The sequence below is a fragment of the Chenopodium quinoa genome, unplaced genomic scaffold, assembly GCF_001683475.1.
Source record: "Chenopodium quinoa cultivar QQ74 unplaced genomic scaffold, ASM168347v1, whole genome shotgun sequence".
Lineage (NCBI taxonomy): Eukaryota > Viridiplantae > Streptophyta > Magnoliopsida > Caryophyllales > Amaranthaceae > Chenopodium > Chenopodium quinoa.
The window spans coordinates 1,200,905-1,223,037 of NW_018743514.1; positions in this window are offsets into that span (position 1 = coordinate 1,200,905).

Here is a 22,133-nt window from a genome sequence, read left to right on the forward strand (position 1 = left end):
AAACGGGTACGACCCCGTAATATTAAGGAAGGTGACTTTGTACTAAAAGAGGTTAGAAGTCCTCCAACCGACCCACGAGGGAAATTCAAACCCAATTGGATAGGTCCACACCAAGTAATAGAAATTCTAAAATAGGGCAGTTAGACTAATGGATATTGGTGGCGACGAAATCAGCCAACTAATAAACAATGATCGTCTTAAAAAATATTACATATGATTCCTAATAATCTCGTTCATTCAACCGTTCTAATCAAATTTCATTGCATTTGCGTAAAAGATTCTATTTGTTACAAATTTTACCGAACTCCACGGTAAAATTCATTACACTTGAGGGGTTAGACCAAAAATTGAAAATATATATATATATATATATATATATATATATATATATATATGAAATTGTCACTTAAGTGTTCTAAATTTTACTGAACTTCAAGGTAAAATTCACAACACTAGGGGGGGGGGTAGATCAAAAATCAAAATGAGCCATTCAAGTGTTCAGATTTTTTCGAGAAACAAATATTAAACTTTGATTTAAATTATTAAACAAGGCTTAATTAAATTTTCATTTACTCCTACAAATAGGATTAAAGAAAAACAAAATAAAAAAAATATATATATAAACTGTTATTGAACAAGAACTACGCGAGACCTGATTTTGTAATACGAATATGTAGGCAATCTTTGATTCGGTCAAATAAAACAATAAATTAAATAAGAGCTCTTTTTATTTCAAATATAAAAACATTCAAAAGTACATCATAGACCTAGATAATAATGATAAATAGATTTCTAGTAGTGATTACACTTTATTCAGAAAAAAAAATTCATTGTTGTGTAACATACTAAGATTTTACTATATCCTTAATCGGTATAGACGAAGGAGTAGTGTCCATAACAGTGTTCTCAGCAGCCATGAAAGTTTCACCTTCTCCTTTTTTCTTCAAAACCAATTCATTGTTCTTCAACTTGGGAATAGGAGCCTTTTTTTTCCCCTTTTCTTTGGGATTTAAAGGAGCCTTTTTTCGAGGATTCGAGGATGGTTCTTTAATTTTTATGCCTTATTGCGCGGGTTTAGGAGCAACCTTCTTCTTAGGTTCTCTTAAACGAGCCTTAGGAGATGAGCAAAATTCCAACTTTCTCCTCACTCATTTGTTTTGGTCACTAGTAGGAGTAGTAGAGGTCGATTGCACTAGAGGCTTAGGTGGATTATGAGCCAAGGTGGCTTGGTTTTGTTGACGCGCCTTGTTCAACTCTCCCTTGTCGATAGCATTCATCCAAGCCTTGTAATAGGAAGTTAAGACAACAGGTGTCAGATTGCGAATTTTAAAACAGCAGGTGGCGCGCGTAGCTTAATGAATTGCACGCGTCTTCGGAGTGCAACCTTGAAACTTGAGCTGGGCATACAAGCGCAACCTTCTGAGTTGTGCGCGCTAACGAGTATGTAAAAAAAAAGGTATGTGTAATATGAGTGGACTTTCGATTGAACTATTTCCGTTTGGATCTCCTCTAAGGCGATTCAAGCAAAGCAAAGTTTCCCCAATGCTAGTGGAGCGGGTGAGTGACACCCCTCTGTTTGCTTTACATAAGACACTATTGAATAATCTCCATATTATTTGTCTGTCCTAAGTAAACAAATGACAACAAGACAAAAAGACAAAGCACGAATTTTAAAACGTTGTTTAGTCAAATTGTTTCGAGGAGTCACAAAGTGTTCGATGAATTGAATTAAATTCATGCCATGCTCCGTATCAATTTTGGCCATATCATTATCATTCAAGCAAAAAGAATCACTGAAAAGTAGGTTTTGAATCTGACAAAATAGGGGCATAAGTCACAGGGAGAGTATTTGCAGGGAAACCTAGTAGAGCTTCAAACTTACCGAGTAATGGGATTATTTTGTCCCCTTTAAAGAGGAAAAGATGGCGGTTTGAGTCCCAATGGTTGACAGCAGCGTGAAGAAAATCAAAGTTAATATTAAGTTGCATATAACTTAGTAGGGAATGTAGATGGTATATTTTAAAAGGTAGTTTGTCCTTACTCGAAAAGAAGGTTACCTACTGCTTTAATCGTTGCTCAAAGGTTTTCGCCATTGTAAAATTAGAAAAAATAGAGAAAATAATAAAATTCTTTGAGTGATACTAAATATGTTGGTGTCGAATAAATGTAAGATGATCAAAAGCCCAGACGTAACCATGTTTAAATAGACCAAAATGGTCCTTTTTTTGGCAAAAGCGCTCAAAGGAAAGTTTCCCCGCAGGTGCCGTGTGCAACTCAAGAGGTTGCGCTCGGCAGCTACGCGCGACTTCCAAAGTTACGCGCGCGCGACGTCCACGTGCAACCTTCAGAGTTGCGCACGCCCAGTCCGTTGCAGCGGAAATTTTTTTGTTTCCTTATTCCACTTCGTGATTAAGGGAAACTTTATTACGGTTTTTATGATTACTCACACGCTTGCGTTTTTTAATACATCCTACTTTCTTTTCCTTTTTTTTCTCTTTTTCCTTCTCCCTTTATTTCCTTTTTTTTATTATTATTATTTTATTTTTATTTTTATTTTTTATCTTCTTTTTCCTGCATTATTTCTTTTTCTTTTCCTTTCCTTTTCCTTTATATATATATATATATATATATATATATATATATATATGTATATATATATATATATGTATACATATATATGTATTGTGTGTGTGTGTGTATATATGTATGTATATATATACATATATATATATATACATACATACATATATGTATGTATATATATACATATATATATACATACATACATATATGTATATATATATATATATATAATGAAAAAATGGAGTCATGGTGCTAGACGACTCCCGGAAGGTTGTTGCACATCCTGAAAAATCCAAATCAAAGATTAATACGCAATCGTGTGATAACTTTGATGTAACAAAAAAAGAAAAAAAAAATTACTACAACCATCCGTTGATCACGGCATGACAAAGCTACTAGGGCTCTTCAATAAGCAGCTCGGAAAGCTCGTAAGTCCTTACCATGCCATTCACGGTCTCCCGCGAAACCTGTTCCAAACACAAAAAAGGAAAATCATAAACACGTAAGTGATAGATAAATATTTATATACATATACGAAACAAAACATACCAACTCGTCCGTCTCTGGGACGTATGATATGTCCTCATCCTCAGCCGCCGAAAGAGTCGCCGAAAGAATCCTCTGGCGAAATTCGCCGGCTGCAGTAGCTCGTCTCTTCTCTATCTTGACCAAACTATGGCCAATAGGGAAACAAGTCGGCCTAAGTGTCCTGGGGATAGAAAAGGCAGGTACGAATACCCCCAGGCCTAAAGAAACACCAAAAAATGTAGTAAGCAAAGGGTTATAACTTGGGAAATGTATGGAAAATGAAAATATGAAAGAAAAAACGCATACCTCAAGAATACGGCCATGCCATGAAATGGAGATCTTGGGTACCTCAGTAGCTGCCACGAAATCCATCACTCGTGTCGCCTTGCCCGTAGCAATAAGCATGCGGGCATACGACACCTCCATAAAATTCAGGTTACCCACCTGCCCTAACTCACTACGACATATGAGTAACCCGATAGCGAAACGCTCTCCCTGATCACTCAAAATGGTGACTGAAAGAATGTTAGCAATGTATATCTAAGCCAGCTGCTCCGGCGAACACTGTTGATCCACCTCATCAACCAACAACTCGTCGGAAGAACCGAGTAATGACAAGACTGCGCATACACATGTAGGTTCGCCGCAAGATGGCCCCCCACGAGGTCACGCAGTCCCTCATCTGACTCCTTTATGTTCCCCAAAACCACGGGCTCGCCCCCAAAAGGAAAACCCATGATCATGGAGAAGTCGTAAAGGGTAACCGTCATCTCTCCCCACGAAAAGTGAAAAGTTTTGGTGGAATCCCACCAAAACTCTAATAACCTACGAAGGAAAGCTAGTGACGCGGGCTGACTCGATAAATCCCGAAAAGCTGCCAGCTGGGGACTGACCCTCGAAAGCTCAATAACTTCCTACACCACCTCGGGTAGAGAGTTAAACCTACCTCTCAAATCACCAGATTCGTACAGGCGCATATTAGGCTTATTCTAAGAAGAGAAGAAAAAAAAGAAACTCGATTATGACGGGCCTGAAAAGAAACAACGAAAAAAAAAAACACAAACACGAGACTTTCACTATGCCGTGCCAACCCCGAATTAAGACATGGTGATCTGGGTCCCATTTAAGGACCTGTGGATGTCAGTTGGGAGGAGACTCCCAAACTAACTCCTCATGATGACGTCGCTCAGCACCGACATGTCACTCTCGCCCTTCCTAACAAACGCGTGCCACCCTCTTTCGAGGGTGAACCGCCTCGTCAGGACTGGTCCCTCTAAGATGTCCTCCGCGTCCACAAATGGAGGAGAATCCATGCTACGAACATTCAATCGTTGGAATTTCAAAAAAAAATCACACGATTGAATATGTTTTCTAAATCCTAAATATTATATTAAAAAAACATAAGCATAACTGCTGCGAAAGGGCCAAAACACTAAGTTGAATACCACCCAATACTTGGGGACTACGAAACCTGCAATTGAACTTAGTAAATGGGGGCTTGAACACCCAGAAAGCCAACCTATACCAGTTCAACTAATCATTCTAAAGACTCTGTTTAAAGAGTCTTGGAAATTAATAGCTTATGGATGAATAATAATCAAACAAACATAATTATCATTTATCAAACGGTTATTTTGTAATTTGAAAAATGGTAAAACAAAAAAAATATACATTTTGCACCATTTTCTCTAACTCAAAATTTCAAAACATGATTCATGAGCATAACACTGTGATTCATTTCATAATCAACATGTATAACCAAATGAGCAAGCAAGAACAGCAATTCGTACTTAAAAAATCAAAGAGAAAGTGCGAAAACGAACATAAACCAAGACATGCTCATACAAGGTTTAATAATTTACCATTTTCATGAAATTTGTTGCAAAACACTCCTTAAACATAGCATAAAAACATATAACAAACAGATTCAAGAATTATGGATCGAATCGAAAACCCCCAAATTCGAAAATGAGGGTTTTTCGGTTCGAAATACTCCAATTTTGACCAAAATTTGCGAAAATAACAAAGGATTATGGAAAAATAGAATTAGAGCTAAGACTTCCTTTATTTAGCTTAAAATGGAGGCAAAACCGAGCTTTGTAGAGGGAGAAAGGGTCGAAAATGGTGAAAAATGGCGAAGAGGAAGTGAGTAACCGATCGCGCTCTTCACTTCTTTTTTTATTGATTTAAGTGTCGCGCGGGCATCCCAACGCAAATCTGAACCTGGCGCGCGCCTACGCAGCGCGATTTCCAGAGTTATTCTCTGATACTGGTCACTTAAAAGACCGGTATCCGGATTTTGATCCGTTTTAAGTTTTTTCTAACGGTTTCATGCATTGTTAGACGTAATTAATAACGCGTGAATTTTCAAAATCCTTTTATTTCTTTGCATTTTTTAGTTTTTTTTCTTCTTTTATAGCTTTTTGTATCATCCTTCATGCACACCGTGCTTTGTGCCTTCCCAAGCATATGTTTTGGATATTTCTCGAAAGGCGACGGAAAAATATCACGTAGTAGTGCTTTACGTAAAAGCTCTCATAGACAGTTTGGCATTTTCTCTGTACTCCCCTTTAAGACATGCCAAATTTTAGTATTTTTGTCGTTATATAACAAAAATACCGCGTACATAAAGTGTAAAATTGTATGGTGTACATACCGCGTAAAATTGGATGGCGTATGTGCTGCGTAAAATTGCACTAGCAACGTGATCTGCCTTTCGTCAAAAATGGTAGAACCTTTTTTTTAGGTGTTAGCTTAACCAGTCGACAAAGCGCGCCGACCATCAGGGCCATGACTACCCCAGTTGGGCAAATATGCAAATTCAGTTAGCGATCTTGCTTCACCAGATAGTTAGGGTGTTCGTCCACCCCCTGTATAAAGAGCGGCCCCAACTGAAGCCGCACCCCATTTAGACACGTGCCCCCAGTCCTGAGACGCATGTTTTCATCTCATGGACAAAACTTCTAAGAGAGTTGTCGATTTTCATCTCTCACTGGATTTGTATACATGCCTCCTATCTTGAGACGTGTATTTCTATCTTATGGACATTGAATCTTTGTTTTGGCAGCGTATGTCAATCTTTTATTCAAGTGTTAGGCTACGGATGCCAAAATACCCCCTATTTATCATCTTCTCTTTTGTTTAAATCATGGGCTAAAGTTTCAATGACAAATCGAGGGACTTTAGACCACCGATGGCATATTGAGAAGGTATCATCTTCTTTAATCTTTTTCAACCCAATACCTTTTCATAACATGACATCACCTAGGACAACCTTTACTTATAAAAACTTTCTATACCTGCAAAGGGTCAATCTAGACTCTTTAGTGCACTAAGTTAAAAAAAATATCTTTTTTGGCCTTAGTAGCTACTTGTCTTGAACATTTAGCGAACTGAGGATAGTTTCGACATTCTCAAAACCACTAGAAGATTCCTTTCTCTAAGGAAATTTGCATAATGAGTCTCAGATTTATTTCCTTGACTACTTTGATCATCGTCTATTCTAGACTCGATCAAAGTGGGGGCTAACTGTAGACATCTACTTTTGGTCCCCTGTCCCGACCGGAAGTGCTATGACGATAAATAATTCCATCTTTGTGTTGGATTAGAGTAAGGAATGCAAATGGACAACTGATTAAAGCCTAAACACATAAAACTATCTAGCTTGACCCAAACAAAATGAACTAAAGCTCATTAATACTAAGCCCAATTAGAAATTAGGCATAATCCAAAGATTAAACATAATTTCGGACGGATTTAGAGCGCCTAAGTTAAAATTTAAGGCTGTCGCAGGAAAATCCGCGCGCAACTCATGAAGTCGCATTCTGCAGCTGCACGCAACTCATAAGGTTACGTGCAGCAGCCAGTGCAACTCTCAATGATGCACTTGCGGAAGATTCAGAATTTCAAAAAGATACTGAATCGAATCTTACCATACAACCACGCTTAAGATTAGAAGTCATGCTACCCTATGCAGCGAAGCCTTTTCACTTGCGCGCGGAAGCCGCACGCAACCTGCTGCGGCAAAATATCCGAAACCCTGATCCTAACCTTTGCCTATAAATAAAGGGTTCAATACGAGCTCTGGACAGACAGAAAAATAGCCAGAAAGTCAACAGTAACATCTTTGTGAACTTATGCGATAATCAACCGTCTTGCCTTAAACACTCACCCTTTAATTGTTTTGTTCTTACGGTGGAGTTTCCCCAATAAGAAGGTGTCAATTTGCATTCTAAACAAAGATCTAGCAAGGAAAAGTGATAATTCTCGAGCGCTTAGATAAATCACTTTACTTTTCTTATCTTAAATCACTTAAATCAATTAATTAGTGTTGCTTGATCACGATAAAATAAACATTTATTTAATTGATTTGACATAGTATTCTTTCATTAATCAAGACTAGAATTGAATAAATTAATTTATTGTTTTATCACTTAAGCCAAGATGAATCTTGTTTATTGTTGTTCTTTCACGAATTTGAATTAAATAAGAATAACGATATTTGTTATAATGTAATCCTTATCTGATTGACGCGTGTAAATAAAATCAACTAACTTAGTTTTAGGTATCACGTTGCATATATTTTTTAGCTATGAAATTGTGGAAGGAAGATCTAGTAGATGTCGCACTAGAGCTAGGATGGCTATTCCCATCAAAAAGAAACATTATCTTAGTACCCTCGCTCGCTCCCGAACTCTTTTCTGGTACAAGTAGACCAATTTGGGTATAGGTAAACTTATGATTCGTGATAAATATCCCTTGAAATCTACTTGGGAGAAAGGCATGAATGAGGTTTGTGAGTTTTCCTGAAACTCATTGGCGACTCTCTATGGGTTTCTTATAAAAAAGCGTAATGATAGAATCAATTCTAATTCAAGGTCTCCCAAACAGTCAGGAATTCAAATTCTAACACACCTTACAAAAAGTGTAAAGTCCTAGGCTTTAAAAGGGCCATGGGAATAGAGGAAATGGGATCCCCAACGACAGGCTACCTTCCTCACAATCGGTGTTGAATCGAGATGACTGGATGAGACTTGAAAGAATCTTGAATCGTATTCTTGTGATTAAATCAACATTTTTGCATATGGATTGACATTTTAACGTCGTATTTAGGTTCGCCTCATAGGAAAAATCGAATAACCTGATTGCAATAAAAAAAAGAGGCACTGTTACAATTTTTTGAATATTGCGCAATGGCACAGGTGCCGTGGTAGGCACATAATACCGTGGCACGGTGTTCTGTAAAGTGGCACGGTGCCAGGTGCCTTGGCGCGGTATTCCTCAAATTATTTCTATGGTTCTGCTTTTTCTCATTATTAGCTTCCTTTGTTTTTCTGAAAACCGTATGCGTTCTTCATACGTTTTGGCCCCGGGGGATTTAAGCTCAATCAACCTGAAAACTCTCATGGCATTAAGGGTTCATCCGAGTTTTTAAATCCACCTAAACCATATAGTCGAGTTCAATTTCATCATGAACTTGTGGAGCCGCCCGTTGGCGTACACCCTCAAGGGAGGCTGCCTTGCTAACGCTTCCAAACTCTTAACCCTGGTACCCTTTTGACACCCAAACAAGCTTGACCATAGTGGAACATAGAACTTGACTCTAGGTTGCAAACTTGACCATCCCCATCACCCCAAGTTCACTTTCATTTCACTACAATGGCTATTAAGGAAGATATCGAGCAAATCAACAAGTTCATTGCAACACTCACTTCTATGTTGGAAGGCCTTACTATTAAGGTCACCACCATGGAAAAAAACAATATTACTCTTGCATCGGTTGAGAAGCTGAAAGAAAAGGTGAGTAAAATCAGTGACGAGTTCACCTACGTGGAACAACCTTCCACTGCTCTGATTGTGAAGGACAGGCTTCCTATAAGAGGTGGCACTTCTAATATACCAAAGTTCAAGCCTACTAATAATCCAATATTCCATTCAAAGGCTTTCTCTGCAACCATGACTCTCAAGGGAATAGAAGTGGCACTCTTCCCTACTGTGTTTCCTATCTCCCTAGAGCATGCCTGCCAACAATGGTTTTATTCTTTGGATTCCAAGGACACTACAACTTTGGAAGATGTCACTGAAAGATTTATGATTCGTCACAAGTGTAACATTTAAACCAAGACTTCTAAACGTAAGCTATCTAGCCTGAAGTAGAAAGAAAATGAAGTATTTACCACCTATCTTTGTAGGTGGAGAGAAACAACTGCATAAATTGTCAGGCCACCAAAGGAAAAGGAGATGGTTCGTCTCTTTATCCTCAATCTGAATCACAAGTATAGGCCACATCTCAAATTCCTGCCACTGAACACTTTCGAAGCTGTATACAATGTTGGCATAGAAGTGGAGGATGAGTTAATGAAAACTGCTGGTAGTAATAACAATAATAGTACTTGGAAAAGCAAGAAGAACGACCTTCCTTCTTCTTCCTCTTCTAAGCCAGAAAATACTACCAATAATGTAAGCTAGTACGATCTGATCTCAATCAAGTGCTAGCTCTTGATGCTCCCTTGCCATAGAAAAGGAGAACTTACACTCCTTTGGGAATGACTTATGACGTTGCCTTTGATCGCCTCTACGGTCAAGGCTTGATTACACCTATTGGACCATTCCCAGAGCCGAAATCTGAAGAAAGGTGTGCTAAGTGGAATTCCAATGCACACTGCAAGTTCCATTAAGGAAAGGGTCACACTACCGAGCAGTGTTGGAACTTGAAAGATGTCATCCAAGATCTAGTTGATGCTAACAAAATTCTTGTCCCTCTAGGCGGTAAGAAGTAATAAACAGTAATGAAGACAAGGCGCAAAGCGAGGCGTTATGCAAGATTTAATGATCGTTTTTCTGTTATCATGCATTTTAGTTTTCCCCTCATTATGTCTAGCATAGGTTTTACATTCCCAGACTCTATGTGTTTTATGTGTTCTGTTTATTCACCTTTTCATTAATAAAATGAGCATTTTTCCTCTACATCATGATCATGTCATTTTCCGAAAAAAAAAAAACAAAACAAAAATCAATTGTTGAACCAAATGCAAAGTATACCAATGATTGAGGCACCCTTTGCAACCCTTCACTTCCTCGTAAACTATTCAAACACATATTCTATTCTTTCATTAACCATTTTGAGCCTTGTCTAACGATCGACTTTCATTTATTTAACCCACATTCACCTAACCTTGGGATGGGGAGATGTGTAATTTACAAAATCAAGTTCAAAAGAAAAGAAAAGGCAAAAGGTAAAAAAAAAAAAAAAAAATGATGGTTAAGGGCAAGTGTTCCAATGTCTTTAATATGAACACGTCTCGAATTGCGTCTGTAGGAAATTGTTCCAACTCCTTGGGCCCTACTGTGGGTCATGTTTTTAAGCATGGTGGCGCTCCAAGGAAAAGAAGCTAGAAAAAAGAGTCGCCAACAAGTTTTAGGAACTTGTAAACCGTTCACAATTGTGAAGGTTACACCCCATTCTTAATCACAGAGATTGCTAACTCCATAGTGGTCTGGAACCATGACTGGATGTTCGGGGATAATGGTACGAATTTGACCTAAGAGAAGCCAAACCCGCCCTAAATAGGCCTCTGCTTGATTCTTATTGATATTCATGTGCGCTTTTCGATCAACATACATATATACATAAAATTAATCCTAAACCTGTTTAATCCATGTTGGTTGATTATTAATGCACAGTCAAATCTAATATTGGTGATCACTTGAATTAAAACCATATCAAGCCTAAATCAAATCATTAGTTATCTTATTAGGGGTGATTTCAAGTACAAATTCCTTTTAAACCTGCAAAAAGGGGCGTGATCAAGCAATAACAATAAATAATCAAATAATCAAGCAACATATGATCAATATCACAATCATCATTAAAACATCGTCAGTAGTAAGATCCTAGGCATGTTACTAAATGGATTAATAACTATCCTAGTATGTCACTAATAACAAAATCAAAGCGTTATCCAAAACATGATACTAGAAATCATAATAACATCCTAAAAATGATTTATACTCCAAAATCAAAAGAATAATAAGAAGGGTAATTGAATTACTCACTTTGATGCCTCAATATTCTTGCTATTAAAACAATACACACGTTAGTAAACTTCAAAAAAGGTTAAAACAATAAAGTAAGTAAATCAAATATGAATTGAAATATATATTTGGGACAAAACCCTCAAAACTATCAACCTTTCACGTCGAGGTCGAAGGCAACATCTAGTATGGTTTGGAGTATTCGAATCACGCAAAGAAAGTATTGTGTTTGTTTTGGATGAATCAAAATATGTTTAGGCTAAGGCTAAGAACATGGACGTTTAAGAATAATGATTAATAGTTGATGATGGTTGTGGCTAGGTAATTGATGGTTCTTGTTGATGGTTCTAGCTTATTTGAAAACGGGGAAAATTGAAATCTATTTATAAGGGAAAAAAAGAGTCGAAACGACTAGAAAAAGGTCAGAATTCGAATGGAAATAAAACACCTTTTGACGCAGTGTGACAAGGTTGTCGCGCTGCGACACTGCTGACGTGACGCGTCAGTTCTGGTGCTACGAGATGGTTTTAAAGGATATTCAAGCTATACAAAGTTTGATTTCTAATGGAATTGTGTTTGTGAAATATTTCCGAATGTCTTTGAGTTTGAATAGGATCATGATTATCAAAAAGAGAAGTTTTATTTGATCTCGAACTCTTTGATCTTTATCTTTTCGGGAAGGATAAATTAGAACCTTCTAGAGGATTCTAGATGTTCCTAACTGGTTTAGGATTGGGAATATGATCATATAGGGCCTAAATAAGATATTTGGACTCCATATAATCATTGGTTCGTAGCTGAGGTGGACCTAGGCTCAGTTTGGGTTTGGTTTAGTATTTTGGCCATACTTATTCGTTTTAAGTCGGATTTGGGCTTATAATATATCGTTGGAAAGAATTTTTCAAGGCCCATCCAACTAAACAATAATTGGACCGGTAATATGGACCAAAATAATCTGGTTTGGACGTTTTTATGACTTGAGCACAAAATGAATGATTTTAAGGACACAAAGTGAATGATTTTGGGTTTAAAGACACAAAATGAATGATTTTGGATTAAAACATTTTAGTTAAGGTTAGGAATATGGTCAAGGCTTAAGGAAACTTTGCGAGACTCTTCAACGCTTTACCGAACTCATCAATCAAAGACGTGAAAGGTACTCATCACTGGTTTTGTTTTTGGGGAGACACGATTAGGTGTCTACAACGTTTCTCATTGAGTGCTTAGTACCGCGCCTGAGAAACATACATGGCCATATCATCCTTCCCTTGGGAAACCATTATCATGAAATCTTGTTTCATCACCGAGCATGCTTCATCATCTTGCAAGACAACATTCAGCGATCAGCATTGTATACGTGCTTAGCTTCCAAACCTAAGCAACGTTCATCAAGATTCGTTTTTCATACACTATATATGATTCTTAGCTTCTTAACCTAAGCAACATACATCGACATTAAACTGAAGTTATAATGTGCTTAGCCTCCTGGCCTATTTAAGTACATTCATTAATTGATCGTGTCACATGATGTAATTTTCCTTAGCCTCCTGGCCTAAGAACATTCATCATGCATACATTAATTTTAAGACAAGGGAATCAATTTGACAAGGAGAAAATCCACGCGACTCACCTCTCTTCGCTCTATCATATTCGACAAGGAAGCTCAAATTTTTTTCCCATTTTTCATTTTTTTTTTCCTTTGGGGAAGTTCAAAAACTTGTCTAAAATTTTCCTTTAGGGGAAGTCCAAATAATTTTCTAAAATTTTTTCTTTTGGGGAAGTTCAAAAACTTTTTCAACATTTTTTTTATTGGAGCAAGTTCGAAAACTTCATTTTTCACGTCTTTCTTTTTCAGGAGAAAGTCGATGCCCTCCACTCATGACAAAAAATGACGGAAATTTTTTGCATGTGTTTGCAAGCACATTATCAATTTCTACACATACAATCACAAGTCATACACATGTCATGTCAAGTCAAGCTTGGTCGAGTTAGTTGGTTCTGTCTTGAGTCAATCACCGTCCACACGAGTCCTCCGGCAAATTACATTCTGCAGGTCTTAGAAACAGCCTCTATTCGGGGACAATCAAAAAACTATTTCATCAGCCTCTGTTCGAGGACAATCGAGCAATCATATCAGCAGCCTCTTTTCGGGGACAATCGAGCAATAACATCAATAGCCTCTGTTCGGGAACAATCGAACAACGTCGTACCCCCTTTTCCATCAATACCTATACAACCAGATGCACATGGCTTGAAGGTATCGAGCAACACCTATACAGTCAGATACACGTGACTTGAAGGTGTCCCCATCGTCATTTCATCATCATCACCATCGCCTATACAGTCTGATGCACATGACTTGAAGGCGCTATTATCATCATCCACATCTTCTGTTCGAGACAATCGAAAATCCCTTCTTCGGAGGCAAATTTATCAATACTCAATGATCATCCTAAGGTGCGAAGGATTACTACTCATACATTCACATTGCAAGTTTCTTTAGATGCAGAGGCTTGTAATCTTTCATCGTCAGACAAGTTTTCCCGAAGCGCAGAAAATGGTCGATTGTTGCATACTTCTCAAGGCGTAAAGGTTTGCAATTGTGTCCCGAGGCGCGGACACCCATTTTAGTGTTATTCCCGAGGCGCGGAATTTCACATGTGACCTACTCAAGGCGTAGGAATTTACGATAGGATTCCCGAGGCACGGAATACTATCATTCATCATTCTTCCCAGGGCGCATAAGATCGTCAATCAGTAGGCTGCTCGAGGCGCAAGAGTTTACGACATGTTTCTCGAGGAGCGGAGACTTGTCATCCCTTCATCTAGTGGATCGCTCGAGGCGTAGTGGTTCATGATAGAATTCTCGAGGCGCGGAAGACTATCATTCGACATCCGGTAGATTTCTCGAGGTGCAGAACGCTACCAAATGTATTTTGTGCCGACGCATTGGTGTCAGATACGCATTCTATCCATTTATACTTTTATTTGTGGAACTAACGATTTTCTACAAGTATCGGCGTATAGAGAGTGATTTAGGATCACAGAACATCTTAAATCATTCTCCGTCCAGATCGACTACTTTGACTATCGTTTTCGAAACTGATGTTTCTACAAACTCGGTCAAAGTAGGGGGGCTTCTGTAGACATCTAAAAATGTCTCCCCAAAATCAAACTCGATGATGAACAACCTTTCACCGCCATTATTGGTCGGGTCGAGTATTTAATATAAGAAGTGCTTAAAATCCATAATTAATCCAACACAACATACATATCAGTCCACATTTCAGTCCAAGTATTTAGTCAAACCTTGTCCAATCCTCGTTTTAGCCCAAACCATTTTAATTCATTTCATTTATTTATTAATTGAGCCCGATTAATAAAATAATAAAACCCTAAACCTGAAAATGAGTCCGGAATGACAGAAACGACGCCAAATTATCACGTGCCTTATTTAAAAATAAGATAAAAATGAATTAAAAAGAATTTTCCGGAAACACAATTGCCGCACCACGGCAGGGATACCGCGCCACATTATTAAATATCGTGCCAAGGTACACTTTGTCGTGCCATGACAATTCTCTTTACCCAGTTTTCTCCTTTTACGCGTTTTGACTTTCAGAATTGATAAAATTGCCTACCGCGCTACGGTATAAATAATGTGCCACGGTATATCTGTCGTGCCACGGCAACCTGTACCGTGCCACGGTTCCTAATATTGTGGCATGGTGCTCATTTCTTCTGCGGCGTCTCATTTCTAGGGTTTTGGACCTCATTTCTCATTTTCCCTTTATAAATACGAGGTTGATTTCGCAATTTTGGGGGACCAATTCAGATTCTCTCTTTCTCTCTTATACTCTAACCTAAATACTTGCCTCCCTTAATTTCGCAATTCATTCCTTAAGCACTCCCTGGAGTCCATACTTTACCCGAAATTCTATACTTAAACCAAGGCGTGAAAGGTAGAACTGTTTGAGGGTTTGCCCCAAATCAACTTTACTTTCATTTGAATTAATTTCCATTTTATTATTCATTTTCCTTGAAGTTACTAACATGTTTATTGTTTTGTAGTTGCAAGCAAACGTAATCAAAGTAAGGAATCATGTTCCTTTTGTTCCTATTATATTTCTAACGGTTTTTATTATGTTGGTCATATATTAATTGTTAAATTTATGGTTAAATTTCTTTCAATGTTATTGTTATTCTATTATATTTATTGATCACCATATTGCATGTTAAAGGGAATATGTAATTGCAAATCATGCCTAATAAGATAATTTGGACGATTGGTTAGGATCCTTTTTAATCTTGTTGTTAATAGAAGTGATCATGATATTTAGAATTACGTGTTGCATTAACATTGAACCAATTTAGCCTAATATTATTTTGGAGCAAATTGAATCTTTGTAATGTGTTCCTGTGAGATTGTAGGAATTACTTTTTCACTATAAGAATCGAGTAGAGGCCAATACGGGCGAATGAGACTCCATGACTCACTTCGTACCATCATCCCTGATCCTCCTTTTGTGGTTTCGAATCATATGAAGTTAGTAATCTCATGGATAATGAATAGGGTGTAACCTTCACGGGTCAATCTTTGTCCCTTATTCGTGGTTGCCTTTTAATGATCCGTGAACAGTTTACAAGTTCCTTAACAACTTGTTAACGGCTCCCTACTTTCCTTGTCCCTAATTGTATGATGTCAATTCCCACTTCCTATGATTGCCAAGCATATTCACAACATGCTTAGGTAAAAGCGCTTCGAATGACGCCTACAATTTGGTGACTCCACTAGGGAGGATTCTTGGTTACTTATCGATTTGAGTGATCGATATTTAATCAAGATGAGTGGATGAGACTTGAAAGATTCTTGAATCATATTCCTGCGATTAAATCGGCATTTTTGCATATGCATTGAAGTTTTAACGTCGTATTTAGGTTTGCCTCGAAGGAAAAATCGAATAACCTGATCGCGATTTAAAAAAAAAAAAAAAAAAAGACACTGTTCCAATTTTTTGAATACTGCAACGGCATAGGTGCTGTGGCACGGTATTCATCAAATTATTCCAGTGGTTTTGCTTTTTCTCGTTATTAGCTTCCTCCGTTTTTAAGAAAATCGTATGTGTTCTACATACGTTCTAGCCCCGGGGTATTTAAGCTCTATCGACCCGAAAACGCTCATGGCAATAAGGGTTCATCCGAGATTATAAATCCACCCAAACCATATAGTCGATTTCGATTTCATCACGAACTCGCGGAGTCGCCCGTTGGCATACACCCTCAAGGGAGGTTGCCTTGCTAACGCGTCCAAACTCTTAAGTATGGTACCCTTTTGGCACCGAAACAAGCTTGACCATAGTGGAACATAGAACTTGACTCTAGGTTGCGAACTTCATTGCATCATTGTGACTACGTGCCCTGTGCGCATACTTGATTGTTTTAATCATACCCTTAAGTCCTTAATGATCGTTCTTGTCTATGATCGTGGTTTACTTTGTTTGTTTTATGACTAATGAATTCTAACGGACCTTATTCACTTAGTAATTAGCGCAAACACTAAAATTGACGAAAAACTGAAAAAAAAACCAAACAGACTCAGGGAACTAAGTACCGTTCCACGACAGTCTGTACCGTACCACAGTACGAATTGTTGTGCCACAACAATTGTTACCGCACCACGGTACACATGTTTTATTCTTTTCAGTCCTTTTTTGGTCTTCCGTGCTATTTTGGTCTTCGCGTCACTCATATTTATACCGTTTACATGTCTAGCCATGCGACATACCACGAGTCTTATAACATCACTTAATCACTCACAAGTCAAGTTTCATCCACACACACTTTACTTTCAACTCGAGTCCTGCACTGTGTTGTTTATGATCGTATACTAGGTACATGCATGCGTCCACTTTCCCGTCACAAAAAAAAAAAAAAAAAAAAAAAAAAGAGTGAAGTTTTTCTCACCTATTTTCAAAATTCTGTCTTTCCCTCTTTCATTCCTATTTTGAGCACTGAGTAAAAGCATTAAGTGAATTCGTTTTATTTCACAATATTTGGTAAAGGAGTAAGGGTCGATTAGTACAGCTCAGTTCACAACTTCAACCACTTCTTAAATCTAACAGGCTCCAAGGAAACCTCCGTCGTCTCCACAGAGTCCATCTCCATCACCCCAAGTTCACTTTCATTTCACTACAATGGCTAGTAAGGAAGATATCGAGCAAATCAATAAGTTCATTGCTACACTCACTTCTATGTTGGAAGGCCTTACTACTAAGGTCATTACCATGGAACAAAACAATGCTACTCTTGCATCAGTTGAGAAGCTGAAAGAAAAGGTGAGTAAAATCACTGATGAGTTCACCTACGTGGAACAACCTTCCACAGCTCTGATTGTGAAGGACATGCTTCCTGAAAATTTCTCCACTGATAATCCAATATTCCATTTGAAGGCTTTCTCTATAACCATGACTCTCAAGGGAATAGAGGTGGCATTCTTCCCTACTGTGTTTCCTCTCTCCCTAGAGCATGCTTGCCAACAATGGTTTTATTCTTTGGATTCCAAGGACACTACAACTTAGGAAGATGTCATTGAAAGCTTTATAAATCATTACAACTGTAACATTCAAACCAAGACTTCTGAACGTGAGCTATCTATCTTGAAGCAAAAAGAAAATGAAGGATTTACCACCTATTTGAGTAGGTGGAGAGAAACAGCTACACAAACAGTCGGGCCACCAAAGGAAAAGGAGATGGTTCTTCTCTTTATCCTCAATCTGAATCACAAGTACAGGCCACATCTCAGATTCCTTCCACTAAACACTTTTGAAGCTATATACAATGTTGGCATAGAAGTGGAGGATGAGTTAATGAAAACTGCTGGTAATAATAACACTTGGGAAAGCAAGAAGAATGACTTGTGCATGATCAAGACCAGCGATTATTATTGCCAATCCTCTTCTGAATACTTTTCCAGAAATTCTAGATTTGACCTTGGGATTTCCAAATCAAGACCATCCAAGTCATAGTCTACTAACTCAGGTGGAGGTTGGCTTATGCCATCAGATCATCACCCAAGCTATTTTAGCATTCTTTATGGGATGATTCTGGATACATCGCTAGGAATCTCAGTAGACTTCCCACCATCCATCGATTGTTCAATCACAGTGTCAACTCCTGGTTGAACAATTTGTGAAGGAATGGTTCTAAATTCCCTTTAGTAGGGCATCATCATCTAACTGAACTACCATCGCTTGAATCTGGCTGCTTAAACTTCTTCTAACATATTTTGCCTTTTTAATGGATTTTCTTTTCTCCTTAAGCTTCACATTATCATTTTTGGTCACTTTTTCTTTTAACACTCCCTCTGCCCTTCTTTTCATGCTCACATGTTCTTCCTGCTTGACCATAGCCAAAGCCCTACCAGAGTTCTCCTTTCCTTCACTCACCCTTTATTTCCCTAGTATACTCATAACAGACGAGGTATGATGTTTCAGAAACTCTCTGTATGGTCTTCCTCTTTGATGGAACCTTTAATGTCTTGGTATCTAATTTGGGTCATTTGGAATGATTTTAGTCCTAACCAACTCAAAATGCAACAGATCTACACATGAATGACAAATATTGTGCCGCAAATTCTTAAGTCCATCAACCGCTTTGGCTTGCAATGGGAACTTTTAAATTGCTTCTTTGTAAGACCGTGCCTTTTGTTTCTAGTTGCCCACCTTTTTAGGCGATCTTTAAATCTTCTGGTCAGTTTCTAACGTCTTGGCCTTATCTTTCTTTTTCTTGGGGTTATATTTTGCAAGGTTTATCGCTTGATATTCCTGCTCTGAGATTGTTTTGCGGTTTTCTGTGTCCTACGAGAGAGTTACGTCACCAAGACTGGATTCCCTTCGCTTGTACCTGCAAAACAACGAAAACTCCGGTTGGCAGGAGTTTCACCTCCGACAATCAAGTTAGAACCGGTCGAAGTAATTTAAAAAGTGCGGAAGGTAAAAGTAGATCTTCTCGGATCCCGAGATCAGGTGTTTTCTCTGATGCGAGAGAATTAATTAAGTTGTAATAAATAAACGTGTCTCCTGGTTTTACCCCTCTATAAAAGGAATTTTACCTCCCTCCCCCTCCCTCGTCTTTGAACATTTACAAAGTCTAGAGAGAGAAAGAGCAAGGAATTCTAGAGAGAGAGCCTCTGATAACCGCATGAGATTCTTCGAACCAGAAATATCGTCTGCTATTTCCGTTTGAGTCAGCCGGTCGACGCTTGACATCTTCCCTTTCCAGGAATCTCATCAAGGTAACCGTCTCTCCCCTTCTCAACTCTTTCATCCTTTTTACCATTTGTGTAAATTACATCGAATAAATGGATTCACCATCTACACACACGGCACAGCCTAAGACAGTAGTCAGCCGGTCACCTGGTACGGTTGAATCTAGGGCTGAGGGTGTCGTCTCTGGGTGTTTGGTCCACCCTAGTTCTTCCCCGAATTCGACCATCTGTGTGTCTGTGCAGGACACGATGGCTCGAACAAAACAGATGGCACAAGACCTAGAATATAGAGAGGAGGGCACTTTAGAAGTGTTGTCAGACGAGGTTACTCCGGTTGAGGAGATAGATATGCTGGATGACCAGGAAGCAGAGTCTCCCCCGAGTGCACCCAACACTCTAAGTGATGAGATCTTGGAGGAATCTGAACAAGGGGACGAGTTCGAACAGGGAGACGGCGAAGAAGCCAGCTTTGTGTCTGGCTCTGAGAGAGATAGTGGGGAGTCCGCCTCTGGGTCGGACTTTGAAGAGAGTAGCAGTAACTCGCTATCTCCGCTCGAGGATAGTGAGGAGGAAGAGCTTAAAAGATGGAGTGATGAGACGGACCCGTTTCAGATCCAAGTGTCTGCAAGGGATAGGGCAAACATGGAGTAAAGTTTAGTGAACTTTAAAATGAAACGTCCCCTTAGGGGGAACTATGACATCCGGGTGCCGCCTGAACTAGGCACCATAGCTTAGAAGGATGATCAGTAGAATGTCGATGAGTACTTTGGCTGCTATGAGGTGGCGTTCTTAGCCGGCCTCCATTTCCCCCTCCACGGTGCAACAAAGGTCATCCTTTGAGGATATGGCCTAGGCGTGTGGCAGTTGACCCCAAACTCTTAGGTCAACATTTTGGGCTACATCGCCACTTGTGAGATGCAGAACATCTATCCCGACTGGGAGGCTTTTGCACAGATGCACTATCTGAGCCGTAACCCAAGCGGCTAGCGGGCATGGTACACACTAACCACCTACCCCAAATACCTCATGACCTTAGACAAGCCATCTAAGAGGACTGGTTGGAGGAACAAGTTTTATCTCGTCTCCTCCCACAAACGGACGGAAAAGCATGTATACCGTCATTACAATAAGAGTCCGGATCTGCTAGGCCAGAATTGTGCCATGCCCCGAATCCCGGATGAGGACTATGAGACAATAATAGAACCGGATTTCTTTGGGCTAACCACCATGCCCCTGTTAACCGGTGAACTAATAAGTGTACCCAAAAACTGGGTACCAAAGCATGAGTGGCTGAGAGACGAATATTTTTTGTCCGCCAACGGTCACAGCACGATGATTGACAAATGTATGTAAAATAGACATCCGGCATTTTCATGCTGTCTCCATTGTTACTACACTTTTTCTTGTAATTTTCTTATTTTGCTTGGTGATGTAACAGACGGTTTTTCTTTGCAAAAACCGCCAGGAGAATGCTTTTGGAAGACAAGACGCCTGCCCATTTTGCAGCTCAGATACGGAAGGACAAAGATGAGAAGAAGAAGGCTAAGCTGGCTGCCAAGGGTTAAGTATGATCCACTTGCCATAGTCTTTGTTCATTTTGTCATTCTAACATAGCCGGCTATAACCGATTGTGCCTTTGACACTTGAATTTCTTTATTCAAGATGGAGACAAGGGACCTCCTAGGTCCTTCTCCAAGTTGTTCAAATGGAAGCCTGAAGACGAGGCTAAAAGCCCAGCCAAGTCAAGGAAGGTATCTTCCACTCAGTTTGGTTCCTGATCTCCTGCTTGGTAAGGGTTGTCTAACCGTTAGTGGGAAGAGTATCAAAAATTATGGTCTTGGGATAAACCTTATAAACAAGTCGAGTGCCACTGAGGTGCTAAAGGGTGGCGAGCCACCCAAAGCTGCAAGCGATTCTACAGTGGTTGTAGGCGACCTGAGCCTTCAGCCAATATTTCAAGGTACGGATGACCCCTTCGACACTCCTTTTGACCTTCCTTGGCCCATACAGGTCAAGTCACACTCTCAATGGCAGTCAAAAGGTTCTTCAGGCAGCCGACAGTCTATTAGTGGCACCTGTACTGCTTTCTCACCAAATCTACCTTATGCTGCATATCAATCCCCTAGATGGCTGGATGTGCAGCAATTCTCCAAGACCATGCTGAGTTCAATATCCAAGGAGGATAAGGTGGCCATTCCTGGGGTGCATACGTTCAACGTTGAACGCATCCTTACCTTGCTGTTTGAGGTAGCTTAACTTAACTATCAAATAATTCTTCTTAATATAATGTCGGTTGTATTTCAAACATGTCGTCTGTGCAATACAGGCGATGCTAAGAGTACATGGGCTGAAAAATTCGTACGCCCGCAAATAGGAAGAGGTAAGAAAGGCCAACATACGGGCGAATGAGTCCGCCGACGTTGCCTAGTATCAATGTACAACAAATGAAATTGAGACTAAGGCTGAGTTACTGACGCAAGCGGACTCCATTAGACGTCTGACAGCTGCGCTGGATGAGGCAAACAAGAAAGCCTTCGACTTTGTGGCGGCACTCAAGAATGCTCAGTCGGACCTCAAGGATTTGGAGGGCGTTGATAAGGAGAATACCACTCTTCGAGCAGACGTCGACCACCTGAAGAATAAGCTGACGGTTTCCCACTCCAATTACCAGATGGCTCTGGAGGCTGAGCAAAGCCGCCTCATTGAGGAGAATGAACAAGAC